A 7,965-nucleotide genomic window follows, 5' to 3' on the forward strand; every position below is an offset into this window, starting at 1 on the left:
CCTGGGAGGCAGAGGTTGCAGTGAGCCAAGATCGTGCCACTATTCTCCAGTCTCCAGAGCGAGGCTCCATCTCAGGAAAAAAAAAAAAAAAAAAAAGAGCTTCCTCCCAGTATTTTGTAGCTTCATAATATTCCATTAAATTAATGTATCACAATTATTTAGCCAGTCTCCTACTGGAGAACACAGAGTTGGTCTCCAAACTTATGTTACTATCAGTACTACTTTATATTTTATTGATTGATTTATTTTGAAACAGGGTCTCACTCAGTCACCAGGTTGGAGTACAGGGGCACGATCTCAGCTCACTGCAACCTCCGACCCCCCAGGTTCAGAGATTCTCCTGCCTCAGCCTCCTGAGTAGCTGGGATTACAAGGACATGCCACCACGTCTGGCTAAGTTTTGTATTTTTAATATATACGGGGTTTCACCATGATGGCCAGGCTGGTCTTGAACTCCTGACTGACTTGTGATCCACCTGCCTCAGCCTCCCAAGCGCTGGGATTACAGGTGTGAGCCACCGCACCTGGCCAGTACTACTTTAATATATAACTTGTACATAAGTCATTTTGCACATATGCATATATATCAGATAAATTCCTGGAAATAGATTTGCTGGGTCAAAAGGTACATGCATTTGTAATTTTGATAGAAATTGACAAATTTCTTCCAGAGAGGTTGAACCAATTTATATTCCTACCTGCAATATATGGGGTATCCTGTTTTCCCTTAGTGATACCTGCAGATGATCAGTGAATAATATCTCAGAACAATTTTTATTTGTTTCTAACATTGTAAATTTCAGCATATTTTTACATGTGTAAAGGCCAATTGTATTTTTTGGTAAACTCCCTATTTATATCCATTGCCCATTTTTGTTTTTCTTTTTTTCTTTTGGTAGGCATTCTTCAAGTATTGGAGAAATAAGCTCTTTGTGATAGGAGTCTGAAATATTTTTCTCAGTTTGCCATTTATCTTTCACCTTGCTTGTGATATTGATTATGCAGATTTTTTTTTTTTTTTCTTTTTGAGACAGGGTTTTACTCTGTTGCCCAGGCTGGAGTGCAGCGGCTGGATCATAAGTCACCTCAGCCTTGAACTCCTGGGCTCAAGTTATCTTTCTGCCTCAGCCTCCTGAGTAGCTGGGACTACAGGTTTGTGCCGCCATGCCCAGCTGATTTTTCTGATTTTTTGTACAGATGTGGTCTTGCTACGTTGCCAAGGCTTGTCTCAAACTCCTGGTCTCAATCAATCTTCCTGCTTCAGCCTCCTGAGTAACTGGGACTACAGGTGTGTCATGGTGCTTGCCTAGCTTCATGTGTACAAATTGTAAAAAGTAAAGCAGAGGTTCCTCTTCAAAGACTTTCCTCCCCATTTAATTAGGAATAAATAGTAACTTCTCTTAGAAGCAAAATATATTCAAAGACCTGTGCTAACATTCTCAAATATCTGCTAGCCGCGATAATCAACGTACTTTATGTTCTTCGCTCCCACAAATTAGCCTAAATATTTGCCTGGGCATGCTTATACTTGTCCAAGCAAGCATTAGGTCATAGCCTGCTCCTCTTCCTTATTTGAAGGTGTTTTTACCTTTCTCAGCATTCCACAAGTTACTTCCTCCTTTCTTTTCTTGCTCTGTCGCCCAGGCTGGAGTACAGTGGCGCGATCTCAGCTCACTGCAAGCTCCGCCTCCTGGATTCCTGCCATTCTCCTGAGCCTCCAGAGTAGCTGGGATTACAGGCGCCCGCCACCAGCCCCGGCTAATTTTTTTTGTATTTTTAGTAGAGACGGGGTTTTCCCATGTTAGCCAGGATGGTCTCAATCTCCTGACCTCCTGATCTGCCCACCTCAGCCTCCCAAAGTTCAGGGATTACAGGCGTCAGCCACTGCGCCTGGCCTTTCTCCTTCCTTTGTTCTCCTCTACCTTTGCCTCTTTTAAAAAGTTCTAAGTTGCTAGCCAGTTGGGACAGATACAGAATGTGAGGTCCCGTTTCAGCCAATGGAAACCGGACACAGCAGTATAAGTGACCCTGTCTCCTTTGTTCGGTGTACTCGTGTGGCAAAACTGCTGCTGACTGTACCCTTTCTGCAGGAAGTAAACATGGCCTTGCTGAGTAAATTAAATTTATGTTCAAGTGCTAGTTCTTTTTTTTTTTTTTTGAGACGGAGTCTTGCTCTGTCGCCCAGGCTGGAGTACAGTGGCGCGATCTCGGCTCACTGCAAGCTCCGCCTCCCGGGTTTAAGCCATTCTCCTGTCTCAGCCTCCCCAGTAGCTGGGACTACAGGCGCCCGCCATCTCGCCCGGCTATTTTTTTGTATTTTTTAGTAGAGACGGGGTTTCACCGTGTAGACCAGGATGGTCTCGATCTCCTGACCTCGTGATCCACCCGTCTCGGCCTCCCAAAGTGCTGGGATTACAGGCTTGAGCCACCGCGCCCGGCCTAAGTGCTAGTTCTTTATGGCACCGGGGAACAAGCATTTCAAACAGTATTAAGCGAATCGATTGCTATGAGGCCGATCATGGTCTTGGGCTGGCCACACGAACTACCCCTCCCAGAACATCGAACAACTTGTCCGTTTCCTGACACAGTTTATTTTAGTTATTATTTATTTATTTTTTTGAGACAGAGTCTCATTCTTTCACCCAGACTGGAATGCAGTAATGTGACCTGGGCTCATTGAAGCCTCTGCCCCCCTGGGTTCAAGCGATTCTCCTGCCTCAGCCTCCCAAGTAGCTGGGATTACAGGCATGCATCACCGCAGCCGCTTAATTTTTGTATTTTTTTCTAGAGATAGGGTTTCACCATGTAGGCCAGGCTGGTCTCGAACTCCTGACCTCAAGTGATCTCTCCCAACGTGTAGGGATTACAGGCGTGAGCCACCACATGAGCCACGAAATGGATTGTTATCTTGGATAAGATGGAAACAAACAAAACATAATACGAGGAGAAACATGGAACAATATTTGATTGAGTACTTCTTATTTAACGCAGTACCATTCATATAACACAAAGAGCTGCAAGAAGTGCAGCTGTTCACCGAGTTCTGTTTGCTTGTCAAAGGGTCCAGTGAGAATTATGGACAAGCCTAGTGAAGACAGCATGGGTGGTCTTCACAGAGATGCTTTAGTGGGGTTGGACCGAAGCTGAGTAGTCCTGGAACCAGCAGGGAAGAGGTAAAAAGCATGTCAGGGAGCTTGGTGTGGTGGCTCACACCTGTAATTCCAGTACTTTAGGAGATTGAGGTGGGTGGATTGCTTGAGCCCAGGAATTTGAGACCAGCCTGGGCAATATAGGGAGATCCAGTCTCTTCGAAAAATAAAAAACAGGCCAGGCGCAGTGGCTCATGCCTGTAATCCCAGCACTCTGGGAGGCCGAGGAGGGCAGATCACCTGAGGTCAGGAATTTGAGACCAGCCTGACCAATATGGTGAAATCTTGTCTCTACTAAAAATAGAAAAATTAGCTCGGCGTGGTGGCGGATGCCTGTAATCCCAGCTACTCTGGGAGCTGAGGCAGGAAAATTGTTGAATCCAGGGGGTGGAGGTTGCAGTGAGCCAAGATTGAGCCACTGCACTCCAGCCTGGGCAACAGAGCCAGACTCCATCTCAAAAATAAAATGAAATAAAAATAAAAACATTAGCTGGGCATGGTGGCACACACCTGTGGTCCCAGTTACACAGGAGGCTGAACCTGGGAGGTTGAGGCTGCAGTGAGCCATGATCACGACACTGCACTTCAGCCTGGACAACAAAGCCAAAGTGAGACTTTGTTTCAAAAGAAAAAAAAAAAGAGCCAGTCATGGTGGCTCACGCCTGTAATCCCAGCACTTTGGGAGGCCGAGGTGGGCACATCACTCGAGGTCAGGAGTTCGAGATCAGCCTGGGCAACATGGTGAAACCCCGTCTCTACTAAAAACACAAAATTTAGCCAGGCGTGCTGGTGCATGCCTGTAGTCTCAGCTACTCAGGAGGCTGAGGCACAAGAATCACTTGAATCCGGGAGACGGAGGTTGCAGTGAGCCGAGATCACGCTGCTGCACTCCAGCCTGGGCAACAGAGCAAGACCCTGTCTCAAAAAAAAAAAAAAAAAAGCATGCCAGGAAGAGCATCCTCGTGAGCAAAAGGTGGGTGATTAGTGAAATAGCATCTGCCTTGGGGAGATGATTATTAAGATGATGAAATGTCCAAGTTTGGGGCAGATAACCCACTGTTCTCTGAGCCCCCCACCTGTCTAGTCCTACAAATTAATTGATTAAACATTTGGTTTAGTACCTTCCCTCTTCCTTCTAGCACCACCTTGGGCAGATACATCAATCTTCATGTTTATTTAGTCACGTACCGGGCACCTATATATGCCAGACACTGCTAGGAACTGAAGATATAGACCCTGTTTGTTTCCAAAAGTACTCCTGCCTCACAGCCAGCAGTGGGCAACTACATTTTTAGGTGCAATCATAAGGCCACCCTGTGGTAGAGTTCCTCCCTGTACCTGAGGAAGTACAGAAAGAGAGCAGGAAGCTTCTCAAAACCAGATCTCAGACTGGCTCCCATCTATTTGTTCAATAAACCAACAAATGACTTAACTAGGACTCTGCCAGGTGGAGGAGGAGGATAAAATAATATCAAGCAGATGGAATGGCATATGTTATGAAATGCAAGAGATGATAATGCTGAGTGGTTGAAGGAGGCAGAAGAGACAAATAAGTGGCCGCCAGGAAGGAGGCTAGAAAGAAGGGCCATCTGTTCCCAAAAGTCATTATTATAACATCAGTTTAGGGTAAAATGTCAAGCGACTTCCATTTCTATAGCCAAAACATTGAAGGGCAAGCTTCTGCTTAATTTGCTACTTCTCATCTGCTTCTGGTTGACTTAGGGGTAAAAAACACCTCTGAGGATGGGACAGGCGCTTGCTCCTCGGAGAAGGGGGAGCCCTGGCTCTCTCCAGCTGCAGAACAATCACACTTGTCTCCCCTGCCCCCACTTTCAGCCCACAGTGTTTTGTTTTTAATTCTTTTCACTGTAGTAAAAGATACATACAACTTTTACTATTGTTAACTTTTTTTTTTTTTTGAGATGGAGTCTTGCTCTGTTGCCCAGGCTGGAGTGCAGTGGTGCAATCTTGGCTCACCGCAACCTCCACCTCCCAGGTTCAAGCAATTCTCCTGCCTCAGCCTCCTGAGTAGCTGGGATTTTAGGCACACACCACCACACCTGGCTAATTTTTGTAGAGATGGGGTTTTGTCATATTGGCCAGGCTGGTCTGGAACTCCTGACCTTGTGATCCTCCTGCCTCAGCCTCCCAAAGTGCTAGGATTACAGGCGTGAGCCACCATGCCCAGCCGACAGCTGCATTCTTTTTTTTTTTTTTTTTTTTTGAGACGGAGTCTCGCTCTGTCGCCCAGGCTGGAGTGCAGTGGCCGGATCTCAGCTCACTGCAAGCTCCGCCTCCCGGGTTTACGCCATTCTCTTGCCTCAGCCTCCCGAGTAGCTGGGACTACAGGCGCCCGCCACCTCGCCCGGCTAGTTTTTTCTATTTTTAGTAGAGACGGGGTTTCACCGTGTTAGCCAGGATGGTCTCGATCACCTGACCTCGTGATCCGCCCGTCTCGGCCTCCCAAAGTGCTGGGATTACAGGCTTGAGCCACCGCGCCCGGCCTGCATTCTTTTACCTCAGAGCATTTAAGACCAATAGCACAGAAGACTATCTGTCCCGCAAGACAGTTGTTTAAACCTTTACAGTCTTCATCAATGATCTCCATGATTCCAGCTACTTCTACTAATTTTCAATTGGGCATTGTGTGCAAATACTGGAAAGTAAAGCTTGTTCTCCTTTAAAACACACCTCATCACGCCTTGTAAGCGGGGAACCTCCTCTCTCTGTATGATCTTCCATCTCTGCTGTGGGCCTGGCAGGAGCTGGTTTAGCAGGAAGTCGTAACCGGGTGGGGCAGTCTCAGAAACTGTCTCTTCCACACATGACCAGACAGCCCCAGCTCTATGGTTCCTGTTTAACTTTCTCAGCACTGCGGTTGACAACATAGAGCGCTAGTGAGAGACCTAGGTTTGGATTCTTCACCCTGCTTCTCTGAGCCTCAGTTCTGCTGGCTTTGTAGAATGGGCTAAGGGTCCCTACTTTCTGAGGGGTGGTAATGAAATCATGCACAGGAAGTCCTGAGCACCACCCTGGCTGCTACGGTAGGGCTCATTTCTTGCCCACATACACACGGGCTATGCCCACACCAGCACTCCCTGAACTCTCTGCTCAGTGAGAATTCCCAGTCTGTTCTCATTGTTTGCCACAGCCACCCTTGGCAAACACCATCCCTTCCAAAACACTGCCTGCCCTCGGTGTAGCGACTCTTTGGTCCCACGGCCACCTATGGCCCTACTTCTGGAACAAACTGAGTTTCAACAGTTGTCTCCAAAGAGGGTGCAGAAGCTCATTGTTGGGGGCTAAGAAAAAAGTATCAGGCCATATGTGGTGGCTCACACCTGTAACCTCAGCACTTTGGGATGCCAAGGCAGGAGGATTTCTTGAGCCCAGGAGACTGACCTGGACAACATAGAGAGACCCCTGTGATATGGTTTGGCTCCGTGTCCCCATCCAAATCTCATATAGAATTGTAATCCCCACGTGTTGCTGTTGTGGGAAGGACCTGGTGGGAGGCGACTGAATCAAGGGGCAGTTTTCCCCATGCTGTTCTCATGATGGTGAGTTCTTATGAGATTTGATGGTTTAAAGTGTGTGACAGTTCCCCCCTTCACTGTCTCCTGCCGCCATGTAAGATGTGCCTTGTAAGATGTGCCTTGCTATATATGCCCCTTTGCCTTCTGCCGTAATTGTAAGTTTCCTGTGGCTTCCCCAGCCATGGAGAACTGTGAGTCAATTAAACCTCTTTTCTTTATAAATTACCCATGCTCAGGTAATTCTCTATGGCAGTGTGAAAATGGACTAATACACCCATCTCTACAAACAATCAAAAAGTTGGCTGGGCATGGCAGTGTGCACCTGTAGTCCCAGCTACTCAGGAGGCTGAGGCAGGAGGATCGCTTTGAGCCCAGTGAGCTATAATCATGCCACTGTACTCCAGCGTGGGTGACACAGCAAGACTGTATCTCTAAAAACTAAAAAGAACAAACTGGTAATTTTGTTTGTCTTCATTTTTTCTGTTTTTTGAAACAGAGCCTCCCTCTGTCACTCAGGCTGGAGTGCAGTGGGGTGATTACAGCTCAGTGCAACCTTTGCCTTCGGGGCTCAGTTGATCTGCCTGCCTTAGCTTCCCAAGTGGCTGAGACTACAGGCTTGCACCACCACACCTGGCTAATTTTTTGGTGTTTTTTATAGAGACAGGGTTTCGCCATGTTGCCCAGGCTGGTCTCAAACTCTTGGACTCCAGTAATCCTCCTGCCCCGGCCTCCCAAAGCTAGAATTACAGGCATGAGCCACCATGACTGGCCTGTCCTCATACTTTTTTTTTTTTTTTTGAGATGGAATCTTGCCTTGTTGCCAGGCTGGAGTGCAGTGGTGTGATCTCTGCTCACTGCAACCTCCATCTCCCGGGTTCAAGTGATTCTCCTACCTCAGCCTCCTGAGTAGCTGGGACTACAGACACGTGCCACCACGCCCAGATAATTGTTTTTTTAGTGGAGATGAAGTTTCACCATGTTGGCCAGGATGGTCTCCATAGCTTGACCTCGTGATCCGCCTGCATTGGCCTCCTAAAGTGCTGGGATTACAGGTGTGAGCCACCGCACCCGGCCCCAGTCCTCATACTTTTAAAATCCTCATCCTCTGTTTTATAAAATACACATGTTGGAACCCAAGTAAATTAATGTAACACATAGCTTATAGATATTGGGGCTGGAGAGAAACTTAATTTTTACTGCTGGGTGTGTGATAAAAACTGCTTAAAGATCACAGGAGTGGCAGAGCTGGTTAGTTGCTACCACCTAAGAGGTAGTTACCA

This window comes from Colobus angolensis, unplaced genomic scaffold (assembly GCF_000951035.1).
Source record: "Colobus angolensis palliatus isolate OR3802 unplaced genomic scaffold, Cang.pa_1.0 Scaffold300, whole genome shotgun sequence".
NCBI classification, from domain to species: domain Eukaryota; kingdom Metazoa; phylum Chordata; class Mammalia; order Primates; family Cercopithecidae; genus Colobus; species Colobus angolensis.